The 17,108-nt window shown below is 41.4% G+C and overlaps 1 protein-coding gene across 1 annotated transcript in view; it reads left to right on the plus strand.

The window, feature by feature from the left end:
* The window catches only part of LOC124606431 (putative polypeptide N-acetylgalactosaminyltransferase 9), a 629,702-nt gene that overhangs the window by 72,869 nt on the left and 539,725 nt on the right, over positions 1–17,108 (plus strand). The window contains exon 2 of the mRNA XM_047138413.1: positions 13,494–13,566. The gene's annotated coding sequence lies outside the window, so the exon portion shown is untranslated. The remainder of the gene's footprint in view (positions 1–13,493; positions 13,567–17,108) is intronic.

Below are 17,108 nucleotides of genomic sequence, written 5' to 3' on the forward strand. Positions count from 1 at the left end.
TATCCCAGATCGCCATTTTTATTTTACTTTCATCATTTGGTTGCCGTGTTTATATTAGTACTTGAATAATATAGGTTGCAACAAGTCCAAAGACAGAAAAAAATTGTATTTAGAAAAGTTCCTGTTTCCAGTCTTATTAACTAATCAATTAATTAATAGTATTAACTATAACCTTGGAACAAATAACAAACACTAAGCTGTGCCTTGAGTTAATGCATATATATCTCTCTCATAAGATGCGTTTTTCGTACGGTATGCTGGGTACCATCTTCCTGCCCCGCCCGATCCATCCCCCCCTCCCTCACCCCACCACTTCCACGTCTCCTTTTGTTGTAATATTCTTTCTCAAGCAGCTTCCATACTGATTACGTATTCATGCGCCCGATCTAGTTAGAACTGTCTGTTCTTGAATCGAGTTTCCCTGGGCAGCTTCAGAATGCAGCGAATATCGCAAAGGAGGGACTACCCCAAACAAACTGCAAGTAACAATCACAAAAAAGACTATACGTACTATTAAATGTTTCGTTGTTTCTGAGGAATTTAGCTACGCATGATGAAATGCTTCATATGGCTCTAAGTACTATGGGACTTAACATCAGAGGTCATCAGTTCCCTAGACTTCGAACTACGTAAACCTAACTAACCTAAGGGCATCACACACATCCATGCCCGAGGCAGGATTCGAACCTGCGACCGTAGCAGCAGCGCGGTTCCGGACTGAAGCGCCTAGAATCGTTTCGCTCACAGCCATCAGCTAACGTCAAAGTAGAATGACTCACTTTGCTCACGGGGTCACAAACAAGCCTCTGCTTGCAACGCTTCATCAATATCAAAATGAAGTCCCCGAAGGTGGTCTTTAAGTTTTGGGAGCAGATGAAAATCGGATGGGGCCAAGCCGGAATGATCGATGGCAGTGAACCCAAGGCTTCGGATTGTTGCGGATGTCGTAGCACTCGTGTGTGGTATGGCACTGTCATGCTGAAGGACGGAGTGTTCCGTGTGTGGACGAAGTCTTCGAATTTGAAACTCGATTACAGCACGCAGTTTCTCACGCACCGATGTAAATATTCCAGAATTTGAATCGAGAACAGCTGCCAACGTCAGTAGCGTAGAAGTAAGTATCCTCGGAGTAGTGAAGCAACTTCAATAACTAAATATAAGCAAGTCTTCTGGTCCAGACTGTATACCAATAACGTTCCTTTCGGAGTATGCTCATGCATTAGCTCCATACATAACTATCATATACAAACCGTTCGCTCGACGAAAGAGCCGTACCCAAAGCCTGGAAAGTTGCACAGGTCACACCAATATTCAAGAAAGGTAGTATGAGTATTCCACTAAATTACAGGCCCATATCGTTAACGTCGATATGCAGCAGAATTTTGGAACATACGTATATTGCGTTCGAACATTATGAATTACCTCGAAGAAAACTGTCTATTGACACACAGTCAACATGGGTTTAGAAAACATCGTTCTGTGAAACACAACTAGCTCTTTATTCACATGAAGTGTTGACTGCTATTGACAAGGGATTTCAGATCGATTCCGTATTTCTGGATCTCCGGAAGGCCTTTTGACACGTTACCACACAAGCGGCTCGTAGTGAAATAGCGTGCTTATGGAATATTGACTCAGTTATCTGACTGGATTTGTGATTTCCTGTCAGCGAGATCACAGTTCGTAGTAATTGACGGAAAAACATCGAGTAAAACAGAAGTGATTTGTGGCGTTCCCCAAGGTAGTGTTACAGGCCCTTTGCTGTTCCTTATCTATATAAACGATTTGGGAGAAAATCTGATCAGCCGTCTTCGGTTGTTTGCAGATGACGCTGTCTTGTATCGACTAATAAAGTCATCGGAAGATCAAAACAAACAGCAAAACGATTTAGAAAAGATGCCTGAAGGGTGCGAAAAGTGGCGGTTGACTCTAAATAACAAAAAGTGTGAGGTCATCCACATGCGCGCCAAAAGGAACTCGTTAAATTTCGGTTACACGATAAATCAGTCAAATCTAAAAGCCGTAAATGCAACTAAATACCTAGGTATTACAATTACGAACAACTTAAATTTGAAGGAACACCTAGAAAATGTTGTGGGGAAGGCAATCTAAAGACTAAGTTTTATTGGCAGGACACTTAGAAAATGTAACAGACCAACTAAGGAGATTGCCTACCCTACGCTTGTCAATCCTCTTTTAGAATACTGCTCCGCGGTGTGGGACCCTTACCAGATAGGACTGACGGAGTACATCGAAAAAGTTCAAAGAAGGGTAGCACGTTTTGTATTATCGCGAAATACGGGAGAGAATGTCACTGCAATGATACAGGATTTGGGCTGGACATAATTAAAATAAAGGCGTTTTTCGTTGCGACGGAATCTTCTCACGAAATTTCAGTCACCAACTTTCTCCTCCGAATGCGAAAATATTTGGTTGACACCAACCTACATAGGGAGGAACGATCACCACGATAAAATAAGAGAAATCAGAGCTCGTACGGAAAGATATAGGTGTTCATTCTTTCAGCGCGCTATACGAGTTTTGGAATAATAGAGAATTTTGAAGGTGGTTCGATGAACCCTCTGCCAGGCACTTAAATGTGATTTGCGGAGTATGCATGTAGATGTAGTTACGTTACACCCCGCCATTTTACACGCTATAAATCTGAGCCCTTTAGCGGCAGAGAGCTGCGAATATGTATACATGTCGATTGAACATGTGGATTGTTCATAACATTTGTTTTATTTAGAAAGCTTTAAGAATTTTCAGATAAAAAGTTCGAAGGCATTACTTTTCAGCACGCCCTCTTAAATCATCCCCCCACGACTTCGCTCGCGATCAGCGTGTGCATCAAATTACCTGCCTTAACCAATAAAGTTGCCGTGCAAGATGTGTATCTAAGTGCCGTAAAGCCCATTTTACACGATGCTTGCAGACGCAGAGGGTAGGAAAGTTACAGCCTGCGTATCTAAACGTTCGATTCCCTGTTGATCCTACGATATGTACCTGGGTTTTTACGTGACTTTCATCCACGCCAACGCTCCGCTTAATACAAAAATTACGAACTTGAGAAACGCCTAGGTCGACAGCAAATTAAACCCTAATATTTATTTATGTAATTATTTATTTCCTTGTTTCTCCCTTCACACCTTTCTTTCCCCCTTTCTTTCTGTCTTCTTTTTTATTCTTTCTTTCTCCTAGTTTCATTGTTTCCTTCTTCTGCTTGTTTCTTCCATTTCTCTTATGTTTAGTACTTTCTATCATTTTCACGTTCTAACTTTTCTTTTTGTTCGTTGTCTCTTTTAATTTTTTCCTTATTTTTTCTCTTCTTTCTTTTCTTTCGGTCACTTTCTCTTATTTTCTTCCTCTTTTTTGCGTTATATTTCTTATTCTTCCTGTCTTTACTTTCTCCACTTTTCTCCCTTCTCATTTTCTCTGCTTTCCTACATCTCTCTCTTTACTTTCTTTACTTTTCTCCCTTCTCATTTTATTTACTTTCATCTCTCTCTCTCTCTCTCTCTCTCTCTCTCTGTCCTTCCGTCGCGAGAAGCAGTACAGTACAGTACGTGTGGCAGGCAGCTTTGGGGCCTGCCTCGTGGCCCAGACCAGCTGACCGCCTGACCTTTGGAGATGCGGCAGCCGCGTTCCTGAGCGGACGCTTCCCGCAGGCCCTGGAGGCTGGAGGGGAGAGAAGCCACCGAGAAAGTGGCCCTCCCAGGCAGGATGGCCCGCATATTTAGACTCCAGCTCCTCGTGGTTACCCAACCTCCACGGGAAAAGCAGCGGCAATAATGTGTGTTTCGCAATTGCTTCTTTGCTGCGAAGGAGTAGTCTAGCTCTCTGGAACCTGTGTGGTAATAAACAAATCCAAATTCCGCGTCAATCGCGCAGTAGATGAGGACATTTTCTATCGCTGGCATTTCGACTTCCAAAATGTGTGTTTCATAAATAGCCATAATTCCGTAATCTGGCGTGCAGTATTGGAGAAATCACATCTATGGGAGTGGCGCAGTGATTTGTATATTCGATTCGAATACCGGATGACCTAGGCCCAAATCTCCGTCCGACATCGTGATTCGAGTTTCCTATCATTTTCCTGAACAGGTTTAGGAGAATTCTTCTTTTGCTACTCAAATCCAAGAAGCTAATACTCAATTTTTAATGACCTGATGCGATGTACGACCTTCCCCTTCTCCTCTGTAAAAGATGCCGGAGGTTAACACAAATGGCATTAAGACATGCGAAAAGACTGCTAACACCTTGTGTAAAGTTGGTTAAACAATACTTGCGAAACAAGAAAGACTTAAAACGCAAAGTAGCCAAGATACCTGAAATTTTCTGCACCAAAAACTGGAGAAAGTTTCCGCCTTATGCAGGAAACCGTTTTACAATTTTGTTTCTACCAAAACATGTTCCAGCAGTCCACGTGACGTCTTTAGTCGGAGTTTGTTTCCACTCAGTTAGGAAACCTCAAAGGTGTGGCGAAGCAACCAGTTGGACGAGCAAATATTTCGTTTGTTTTAATACTCGCTGTCCACGATCGCATATATAACGGTGGAAGCGCAGGTGGATATCAGCTCCGATCCACGAGATCAACCATCTTGCTGCATGGGCAACCGCCGAAGGGTTCTATTGCCGCTTAGTCATTATTTATTCTTTCTTTGAAACACTGAAGTTTCGTTATTCACTTACTGTCGATGTCTGCTGAGAATGTTCACTTGTTTGTGTGATTTATGGACTCATGACACCTTTACAGTGCTATTATTGAGCCACCTTACTCTGTTTCTCCATAGGAGGATCGTAATTAGACGTACCATGTTTCTTTAAGTCCAACTCACAACATATTACCATTTTGGTTTGGTTCCAACCCTGGACATATTTTTGAAAGTACTTAAAAATCCTAACAGTTTACTAAAACAAACTTTCTTCATTCAGTTGTATTTTTCATTAGACAGCAGTATAAGAAATCACTTATCTTCGGTTTGTACTTTTTCAGACACCACAAAAGACACCAGACAACACTTGGAACAAATTTTGTGTTGGAGCTATACGTTGGTCCTGTTATGTAATAATTGTTTTCCAAAAGCACAACACATTGTCATATACAAATGGCGAAATAAGATTAACGATAATTGTCTCGATTTTGATACTAGGAGATGAATATTTTGGGTCATACAACTTTGTAACCAGTTCAGATGTGCAGTCTTATTTTTGAAAGCGAGTTCGTGTCTAGCAGTGTGGTATGACAATGTAGCCTCTTTAGCAGCGCACTCCAAGTCACTGTTATTCCCATCATTGCTTGAAAAAAATCTCTTATGTTTATTGAAGCAGTAATTTTAATAGTACTCCTATGTTAATCTGTTTCCACATCGTCTTTGATATCGCTCTTTGCTTTATGCACAACAGAAAATTGTTCAGTTCATAGTGTGCAATAAACAAGTTCGTTACACAGTTTCGAAAATTTGTATTCCTGTTGCAGGTTAACGTTAAACACAAAATTTCTTTTGCCCATTGCTAAACGATGGAACAAAAAAATGAATAGAGATAAAATGATCATAAACGTGTAGACGAGTTACTTCACACATGAAAATGAGCTAAATACTTTTGCACCTGTTGCGTTGCCAAATGAGTAAGTGGAACAAACACCCACGTCTCCGCATGTGCTCTTGCTCCGTAGTGGCATGAGAGAGGTACGGCCTCAAGAGAATGTTTAAAACGCAACGTCGAACTCATAGGTCTAAAATTGAAAACGAACCACACTAGTCGTAAAATTCTTAAATCTCAGACATTTTTCTAACCCCGGACAGCGCTAAAGAACCAGTACTGTCCGGACTAATACCGGAACTATGGTAAGCCTAATCGTAACACATGATTTCAAATGGTTCAAATGACTCTGAGCACTATGGGACTTAACATCTGAGGTCATCAGTCCTCCAGAACTTAGAACTACTTAAACTTAACTAACCATGCCCATGCCATGACTGAAGCGCCTAGAACCGCTCGGCCACTCCGGCCGGCGTAACACATGATTTCATTTCAGTTCTAAGTACGACTTGCCTCTCACTAAGGTTTGTAAAGGATCCTTACTGCCCTACATTTTTAAATGTGTATCTGATCATAGCCAAAAGATTGGGCACCAATTAACCCTATCAATAGGAAAAGAAACCCAGTGTTTAACGTTACGACGTTCTTGGAAAAATAAAAGCTCCTGTCAGACTATCGGCACGGATTTACGAAAAACTTCTCTTGTAAACCTCAGCTTGTCTTGATCGTGAACATGTTGCGAGTGGCAGAGGCGGGTGAAGTCCGTTTTTCCAGATTTCCGTAAGCTAGTCCAAGCTCTACCATATTGTTGAGTACTAATGAAGATACGGTCATACGGAGTATCTTCACAAATTTGCGACTGATTCAATGAATATTTGACTACTAGAACCAAGTACTTTACATGGACGGCGAATATTTCACAGAAACGAAATCAAAATCGGGTGTGCACCAAGAAAGCGTACGCAAGGAGCTAGAATATTTTCATTATGCGTGGTTTATCAGACAGACTCGGCGGCGCTTTTTGTTGTTCGCTCACGACGCAATTGAATACAGGGAAGTGTCGTCTTTGGACGATCGAAATGAATTGTAGAATCAGCGGGACGTAGTTTACCCTTGGTGTCATGAGTAGCAACACTCTTCAAAGATGGATTAATGTAATATTGTGTGTAGAGCAAAGAGAATGAACCAAACAGTGTCTGGTTACAAGGTTAATGATGAAGATCTTGAGCACATCGAATCATGTAAGTACCTGGGGGTAATACTGAGGAGTGAAATGGAAAGATACGATCGCGTCAAGTCAGTATTAGGCGAAGCGAATGGGTTGGGTTGTTTGAGGGAAGAGACCAGACAGCGAGGTCATCGGTATCATCGGATTAGGGAAGGACAGGGAAGGAAGTCAGCCGTGCCCTTTCAAAGGAACCATCCCGGCATTTGACTGGAGCGATTTAGGGAAATCACGGAAAACCTAAATGAGGATGGCCGGACGCGGGATTGAACCGTTGTCCTCCCGAATGCGAGTCCAGTGTGCTAACCACTGCGCCACCTCGCTCGGTGAAGCGAATGGAAGACTGATTTGTCGGAAGGCTTCGGGGTACGTCCAGTTCACATGTAAAGAGAATCACATTGAAGACACTCATGCGACGAATTATACAGGATTGATTCAGGTTTCGGAGTGCTTATAAACTAGGCACGGGAACAGAGATCAAACAAATTCAGATATGCATTGATAACTGGTTGGTGTTTCCCGTGTGGAAGTGCAACAGACATGCTCGACAGATCCCAGTTCGGTTTTACAGGGAGTACTCTTCTTTTTAGGCCCCTTGCTTAGCTTGCATTTATCGTGAACCTGTCGTCCAGTGGAAGTCTCGAGCGACTGGAAAGAGGCGCAGGTCACTCCTGTATATAAAAAGAGTGATGATGATGATGATGATGATGATGATGATGATGATGATGAAGTCCCATACTCCGTGACGGAGCGTAGGGGAACGATGCGGGAGATCCGCACCGCTGTACTAGGCAAGGTCCTAGTGGAGGTGGTTTGCCATTGCCTTCCTCCGACCGTAATGGGGATGAATGATGATGATGAAGACCACACAACACCCAGTCATCTCGAGGCAGGAAAAATCCCTGACCCCGCCGGGAATCGAACCCGGGACCCCGTGCTCGAGAAGCGAGAACGCTACCGCGAGACTATTTTTCACAAACCATAAAAAGAGTAGGAGAACGGAACCGCAAAATTACAGACCAATGTCTTTAAAATAGGTTTGCTGCAAAATTCTTAAGCGTATTCTCAGTTAGAATATAATAAATTTGCTTGAGACTGAGGAGCTTACGTTCAGGAATCAGTGCGGATTTGGAAAGCATCACTCGTGCGAAACACGACTTGCCTTTTCTCAGATGATATCCTGCGAACAATGGATGAATGGCAACAGGTCGAGTCCATATTCTTAGTTGTACGGAAAGCAGTTGAGACCGAGCCCCACTAAAGATTGCCGGCCGCGGTGGTCTCGCGGTTCTAGGCGCTCAGTCCGGAACCGTGCGACTGCTACGGTCGCAGGTTCGAATCCTGCCTCGGGCATGGATGTGTGTGATGTCCTTAGGTTAGTTAGGTTTAAGTAGTTCTGAGTTCTAGGGGACTGATGACCACAGCTGTTAAGTCCCATAGTGCTCAGAACCATTTGAACCCACTAAAGATTTTTGATGAAGGTTCGAGCACACGGTTTAGGTTCCCAGGTATGTGGGTGTCTCGAAGACTTTTTAAGTAATAGAACCCAGGACGTGGTCCTCGATGGCGAGTGTTCATGAGATATAAGGATATCGTCAGGAGTGACCAGTGGTGGTGTGGTAGGACTGCTTTTGTTCTCTATATACATAAATGATCTGAAGGAAAGGACTATTTGCTGATGAAGCTGTAGTGTACTAGAAGGCGTCGGAGTTGAGTAACTGTAGGAGGTTGCAAGATGACTTAAACAAAATTTCTAGTTGGTGTGATGAGTGGCAGCTAGCTCAAAGTGTAGAAAAAGGTAGCTTAATGCAAATGGGTAAGAAGAACAAACAATATAGCAATAGCAGTGAGCTGCTTTTCACAGTCACGGGCATGTGAGGACTGTGATAGGGAAGACGAATGGTCGACTAGAGTTTATTGGGAGAATTTTTAGAGAAGTGTGGTTCATCCATAGAGGAGACCGCATATAGGGCGCTAATGAGACCTATTCTTGAGTTCTGCTGAAGTGTTGGGGATCCGCACATAGTCGGATTAAAGGAAGACATCGATGCAGTTCAGAGGTGGGGATGCTTGGTTCGAACAATACGAAAGTATTACGGAGATGCTTTGGCAACTCATGTGGGAATCACTGGGTGGAAGTCGACTTCATTCCGAGGAACGCTATTGAGAAAAAATTGAACTTGCCTGAAGAACGACTGATGACGTAGATATCGCGTAAGGACCACGATGATAACGTAAGAGAAATTGAGGTTCGTACAGAGGTATAGAGGCTGTCGTTCTTCTCTCGCTCTATTTGCGAGTGAAACAGGGCAGGAAGTGTCTAGAACCCTCAGGAGTGCCCTACCGTGGCTAGCGGAGTATGTATATTGATGTAGAATTTAAACTGGGATTCTGAGAAGGTAGTTATTGCGAAACACATTTGGATGATTTTAGAGAAGCTGTATTGGAAGAAGGCTGTGCGGCCATTATACTGTCACCATCATATGTCCCTGTAGAGATGATGAGGACAAAATGAGTTAGGGGTCGTACGGGGGCATAGAGATAGTCACTTTTCCCTGAGCACCCGAGTGGAATAGGAAAGAAAATCGATAATACTGCTATGATTTAGCTACGCTGTGCAAAGTATTTTACGTAGGCGATGCATCGCACTCCTGAGAGCAAGTTTTCGTGTCTGCTCCCGTTCCTAGTGGGACCGGACCAGTGGCAGAGTACAGTTTGGCTGCTGCCCTGCCTGAACGGGGACTGCATTCTCAAACAGCCCGTGCCCTGCACCGCTTTGCCGTAGGCAGACGGGACTCGGTCGCTGCAGTGTCGCCGTTCCCTGGTAGTCTCGAGCACAAAGCCGAGTGTAAGTTCGTACAGTATGTGGCCCTGGACGGCTGACCCGCCCGAAGCGCGGGTCTGCAGCATACCCGATACATTCCGTCCGCAGGGGCCCAGAGGAATGCTAGCCACGCAGCGAGCAAAGCCGGAGCGGTGGGCCGTACTACGAGCTTGGCAGGCGCGCTCAGACTGTGGCCGAAACGATCCCTGTACTGGGACATTCTGTCTGAGTAGCAGCGCGTCCTGCTAAACCAATAAACGCCTTTGTCCCTGTATCCCTCCTCGGCTAATTTTCACATAATCTAGTAATCTGGTGAACGGACTCGGTAAATTCCTCTTCGAAAGGAAGAAAATAAAATGAAGATCCAAATTTAAACCTGAGTTTTTATTTTTATTTTTGTTTTTTCTCCGTTGAACATAATTTTTTCTAGGAATACGATTGTCCAGACAATTGGTTCCCAATCTTTCTGAAAAGGAATGAAATCTCCGCAAATACCACCAAAAATGGTATAAGGGCCATAACGGGCCGTGGAGGAACTGTCGTGTAACAGGAGCAACGATTCAGTAAAAATTGGACTAAATAAGAAACTATACTTGTTTAAACACATGAATTTTTGTAACGTTTTTTATTAAACCGAGCAGTAGTAAGTTAACAAGAGGCCTCTTATTACTCATCTGTGTCTACAGCTTTTGGGAGTCCATCATTTTTGTAGACATCGGACAGCGGCTGACAATTATTATGCATACTACTAGTTCCAGCGCGACATTTGCGTCATTTTCAGGTCCTGTTTACAAAAAAAAACAAAAAAAACAAAAAAAAAACACTTAAATAGTAACAATGCCTGTGCCTTACAACTTGATTGATGTGAAAAATAAGATATCACAACTACTTTAACATCATAAAAGGAAGAAAACGCAACCAATGTACCTTATGAGTTTACATATCAATATATGGGAACGCTTTATATGATATGACTTTTTTGGAAGAACTTGAGTCATAAATGGATAAAAGTACACGAACATAAAAGCACACAGTGGAATAATGTTTCATAGTAATCATACATGTGGTAATTACCATATGTGAAAAAGCTGCTACCTTCGATGGCAACTAGTAAGTGTTTCTATTTTCATGTACTTTTGTCTATTTTGTGATTCAAGTTTCTATTAAAAGAAAGAGTATGTACACCCGAAGTGCATCTTGGTTGCCTTTTGTTACTTTTATGATGTGAAGATGACACACATGTGGTGTTCCATTTCCAGTACCCATTTGCACCCTGACTCTTACTTATAATTGGTGTTGGCCACTCCTCATTGTAAGCCATGGTTAAAGTTCGTTTGATTCGTCGCCTTTGATTTTTTACATTTTTTTCCATTGTTATCATAATCTAAAATGTTCGTACAAACATACAAGCTGTAATTTAAAGACCGTTCGTTTAGTGTATTCATTGGTGATACTGCTTCTGATGTCTACCCTGTAAGCTCCATAGTTAACACAAGGCCGACAGTGTTACACACTATATATGTGAAAGCAATCCTTGGACTGAATTCATCGTAAGAGTTCTCTTGGACAAACACCTTCTTATCAAGAAACGTACAACAGGGGTAGCGAACAAAACAAACAGTGTGTTCGCTGCCTTATATCCCTTAACAAACAGAACATCACATCATCTACAAGTAGGAAAATCAGTTTCCGACTTTACAAATCGATAGTATAATCAGTGATGGATGCTTTCCCACATATGGGGACATGCTGCGTCCATGCATGTTGGCAAAATTCAGTTTGATCGAAATGAAACGTTGAGAATAATGTTAATTGCTCCACGACTTGTTAGAAACTCAACAAATCACCATGATCCGAACATTAAAACTGTTTCAAAACGGATTCACTATATATCTGAACGCATTCACACTGAACTTCCTTAGTCAACCAACACTTTAATTCCACAGTTATCCTTTTATAGTACGCATGACCACTACAAAAATACAGTCAAAAATTATTGTGAATAACATTTTGTAGTATTGTTGTAAAGGTTAATATTGTGTATTTATTCATAGTGTTTTGGCCCTTTTTATAACAACAATGAATGTTATTTAATATTTATATGTAAGAATCCTTGTAATCTTATTATTTATAAATTAATTATGAACTGGTCATTATAACAAAATGGTTCAAATGGCTCTGAGCACTATGGTACTTAACTTCTGAGGTCATCAGTGCCCTAGAACTTAGAACTACTTAAACCTAACTAACCTAAGGACATCACACACATCCATGCCCGAGGCAGGATTCGAACCTGCGACCGTAGCGGTCGCGCGGTTCCAGACTGTAGCGCGTAGAACCGCTCGGCCACCTCGGCCGGCCATTATAACACAAAACTGTAATCCATGTTTATGAATTCATCTGCACCTTGTCATGTCGTGGGGTTTTTATTACCTCTTTTTCCTTACTATGGTGATGTTATGCTGGTTATAGAAAAGTTTAAGTAGTGGGGAGTAAGGACCCTGGAGCCGAAACGTTATAATATCAAACAAAAGCAAAAGATACATGGAAGATTTGACGGCTCAAACCGGTCTCCTTAGGGCTTTTTCGATAACAATAATTTTATTTTGTAACTCTTCCATTAATCTTGTTTTCCATGAAGTTGCGAAAGTTTTTTTTTTCTGTGTCTAAAAGTAACTGCAAGCCGTCCAACGAACGTGAGTATATGACAAATTACGTAACGACCTAGTACGCACCAAAACCGTATCCACAACACTACCGCAATTCCAACTGCATAACACTGACGTTTTTGTGTTTGTTTACAAACAGCCACTCGTGCAGTTGCAGAACATCATGATCCATATTTTACAATATTTATGAGTGTGCTATTTTAGCATGTTTTAAAATCAAAGAACCCAATGATGAAGGTGATGTTGTCGCTGAAAGTAGTTTGGGAATAAATAAATAAATACCAAAAGCGTATTGCATCAAGGCAGACCCACAATCCCATATTGTTGTTTTCCGATAACAATAGATAGTAGCTACAACATCTGTTGCCTGTTCTGTTCCAACAAAATATTCTTTCAGTGCACTGTCATTTCGGAGCTCAAGAAACAGTACATATTCTCTAGTCTGATACTTTGAAAATATTTAGTCCAAGATTGAACACCGTTCACGTGAACGATGAACAACTGTCTTTTCAACCATGATACCCTGTAAAGTCAATATGGGATACGTTGTCATTCCCCAGCACTGAGTGGTTTAGTGCTTAAAGAGGATGTCTTTGATATCTGTCAAGTAATTCGTCTGCTATAAGTAGTCCTGTAAAGAGTCTCAAAAAATTAAAAACCGATATGGTTTTATACAAATGTAAGAGACTTATGCGAAGAGACTACAGCAAGGCTCTAATTTTGCTGTGTCAGCACCCTTTGGCCAGAATGACGATTAATTTTGCAAGAAAGGTGTTCAAGAATAACGGCGTATATATGTGCCAGCATACTCCAGTTTTGACGTTATACTGATTGCCATTTAAAAAGTGTATTGCTTCAGTTAAAAAGTTATTAATTATTTAGTTTATCTTGGCGGAAGAAATGTTAAGGCTATAGACTTTAAAGAATGGTATTGAGACTTGCAGTCTATAATTTGTTGGAATGAACAGTTTATAGTGTGTCAACGTTCCCTGGGACATTTGTATAGGAGTTGAGAGAGAGAGAGAGAGAGAGAGAGAGAGAGAGAGAGAGAGAGAGAGAGATTGAGGAGGAACACAGAATATAGCACAGTTATTGTATATAGCTTTCATAAAATAATAAAGACAAGCAGTTCATGTTCGTTTATACCGGCAGGAAATATTCATTTGTTGTTCATAGCACTGTGGCGCTGTAAGTGCAGCACATGAATTTGACGGTCCGTTCTTTGTTCCAGGTCCGCAGCCCGTGTGTTCAACGTAAACCTTGCTTAGCTGCTGTGATAACAACGATCTCCAGACGCATTTCAGGTAAAGACTTTCCCTATTGGCTACCAATTACTGTGTAATACTATTAAATAAACAACTGGCCATTAATATTGCTACGCCATGAGTATGGCCTGCAACAAATTCAGCTACATCTTTACAACATGTGAAATACAAAACTCGAAATAAGAATATGCAAAATATCTTTCCGCAAGTTGTACAAGCTGTCTTGTGTAGATAAAGCCAATCGAACAAACTCATCCCTCAGATATAGCGCACTTGCATTTACATAATATTGAATATTATAGAACATACGTCTATGAAACTAATTAGAAAGTATCAGAATGTATTAAAAAAGCGAGGGGTAGTAGGATTCAGTGAGACATGAACCACCTACATGTCACCTAATACCTCACAAATCTGCGTCTCTACTCATTACGCTACACTGACCATGAAGAATTTGCGCCCATACTTTACATTTTACCCCTGAAAGTTTTAAGTAGAGTAAATTCGTATGTTTGCTTCTAAAGTCCCGTGTCATACATTTACATTCATGGCTTGCACTACACATCTTAAGTAATGACTAATGCAATATGGCGGCTTAAACCATTTTAAACCTCATCTGCGAAGATGGTCAAAGACCGATTCCAGTAGATATTTGGGTTTAAAATAAAAGCAGCTGATAGTTCACATATGCATTTTATACATACATCATTGCGACTGCTTGCTGTACCGTTTACTAATTACAATGAATACAATCACAGAGCAGAACTTTCCGTATGGCCGGCCGCTGTGACCGACCAGTTCTAGGCCCTTCAGTCCGGAACCGCGCTGCTGCTGCAGTCGCGGGTTCGAATCCTGCCTCGGGCATGGCTGTGTGTGACGTCCTTAGGTTAGTTAGGTTTAAGTAATTCTAAGTCTGACGGACTGATGACCTCACATGTTAAGTCCTACAGTGCTTAGAGCCATTTGAACCATTTGTTGCCGTATGGAATCAAACCTGATACAGCATAGAAATGTTCTACAATTTTCCTGGTCAGCTCATTCTGTAGTTCTCTCTCACTCGTTGAAAACATCTGGTCGTGGAGTGGCACTATATTGGCACGGCACCAATCGCGAGCCAATATGACTTGTATAAACCCTGGCGTAGAATTGAAGCAGGATCCGTCGAGTAAGCTCAGTTGGTCACGGTACGCAGCCGCGTTAGTCATGTGGCTGCCAGAGGTGACTTCTTTTCCAATCCAAGTAACCCCAGATCACCTACATTAATCACATATTCTTCCGTCTATACCTACACTTTCCTTATTTTACTTCCTTTCGTTACAGTTTTAGTGGTCACTGCGTGTTTCGCGCCTCCTATTTCTCAGAAAGCGTATGGAAAATGTTAAATAGCACGAAAAAAATCTCCTTTAAAATACCGTTGTGCTCATCCATTAAGGACCTCTACGGTGAGATATAAATATTAATGGTTATCGAAATTATTTGTCTGATTAAGCGCTGAAGTAAGTTTACACGCATAGTTTTCGAATTTCATTCGTACCACATTCCAATGTATATTATTCGTCTTTTGCAACCCTTTTGGTTTTAAATAAACGTTTTATCTAATTGTCTTAAGTATGTTCAGTAATCCACAGACAGCGATTATAATAATAATTTAACTATTAATATTTTTACTCATATCAAAAACTTTAGTACATAGTATTGATAGTAGGCAACAATATTTATTTTATAGTTACTTATGAGCCTGCTTTCAGGTTTATAGGTCATCTTCAGACAACTTAAGACTAAACAGGTGGTTCCCACGATACCATCAAGAGTTCATAACTGTACAAAAGTTGTTTTACCAAAGATGTGTGACGTTTTATGAATGTTTGCGTATGCATAAAAACATGCGTTGTGATACCCACCAGGGAATAACTTCCATGGTTGGTTGATTTGGGAGAGTGGGGCCAAACAGCGAGGTCATCGGTCTCATCGGATTAGGGAAAGATGGGGAAGTAAGTCTGCTGTGCCCTTTCAAAGGAACCATTCCGGCATTCGCCTGAAGCGATTTAGGGAAATCACGGAAAACCTAAATCAGAATGGTCGGATGCGGGTGTTGAATCGTCTGCGTCCCGAATGCGAGTACTGCCATGGTTCTAGAGGTAGCTGCAGAGATAAAAACTCTAGGGGAAGTTAGATATTATCCAACAAATAATTCAGGACGTTTGAGTTAGTTAATGTTCCACGGGTCATTTGAACGAATCTTTCATCGAAATGATGTGAAATGAGTTCCTTTACGGGATATTTATACATGATTATTGTTAACTTTAATGAACACTTTTTTACTTCTACTCAAGCAACTACAACTGATTTTTTTTTTCCCGTGGCTATCAGTTTGCAAGTAGAATTTCGTAAGTGGAATCGATGTAGATGTCCAGTAGAAATGATTTCAAATTGGGTTTAAAAAGTGCTTCGCTACCTGTCAGACATTTTATGCTTTTGGGCAAATCATCACAAATTTTTGTTGCTGTTTATTGAATTTATTTCTGAGCCACCGACAACTTTAACATGGGATAATAAAGGTTATTCCCCCCCCAGTGCTGTAGATATGTACATTACTGCTCGTCTCAAATTGTGGTGGATTATTTATGACGAATTTCATTAGCGAATGTGTGTGTAGGGGGATGCAAAAGTTCGGAGATGAGCAGGTCAACACAATGAAGGAAGTTGTGGCGGCCGGAGTGGGCGTGCGGTTCTAGGCGCTGCAGTCTAGAGCCGGGCGACTGCTACGATCGCAGGTTCGAATCCTGCCTCGGGCATGGATGTGTGTGATGTTCTTAGGTTAGTTAGTGACCTCAGAATTTAAGTCGCATAGTGCTCAGAGCCATTTTGAAGTTGCGGCGGTCGCATCGGTCAGACGACTGATGACTGCATAAATAAATAAGTAAATGAAGTAGATTGTGAACATACTTTTATGTCTCCAGTATTTTGTGTGTTGTACGTTGGCTGTCTTGTATGCAGCTCTGAACACAAACTTTCGGAAGAAGTACCATACATTTAATGATGGAGACACAACCGTGCTCATCTACATCGTTTACGTATAGTTAAAGGGAATGCAACTATGGTTCTCGAATGAGACACTACATACGTAAGTTCTAAATAATCAGGTAATAAATATAGTGACTTTGTTTTGTTGAGCACTGAAGGTGCCTTACGCAAATAGATAAAATGTTCTGATTAATTAAAAACAAAAATAAAATTCGGTTCCAGAAAGCCATAGTAGTTCTTTTTATCTACATAATCATAGATTAATTTCACGTTCGTACTAAAATACGGCCACGTGCGCAACTGTGAGAGGTTGCTATTGTAATCACTGCAACTGTTTCGCATCTGTATGCTGATTGGGTGTTGGCTGCTGCTGCATGTGTTCCTTGATCTCCCTATTATCTACGCACACGTGTCTGCTCGCTCACTGCTTGTCATTCTCTAGCCTGGACACTCCACTTTGACCTGCATTATAATACTTGGTACGTAACTTTGTTTTTCCGATCTTATAAAATTCACGTTCACAAAAGGAAGCCGTTTTACCATTTCCATCATTTTCA

This window comes from Schistocerca americana, chromosome 3 (assembly GCF_021461395.2).
Source record: "Schistocerca americana isolate TAMUIC-IGC-003095 chromosome 3, iqSchAmer2.1, whole genome shotgun sequence".
Lineage (NCBI taxonomy): Eukaryota > Metazoa > Arthropoda > Insecta > Orthoptera > Acrididae > Schistocerca > Schistocerca americana.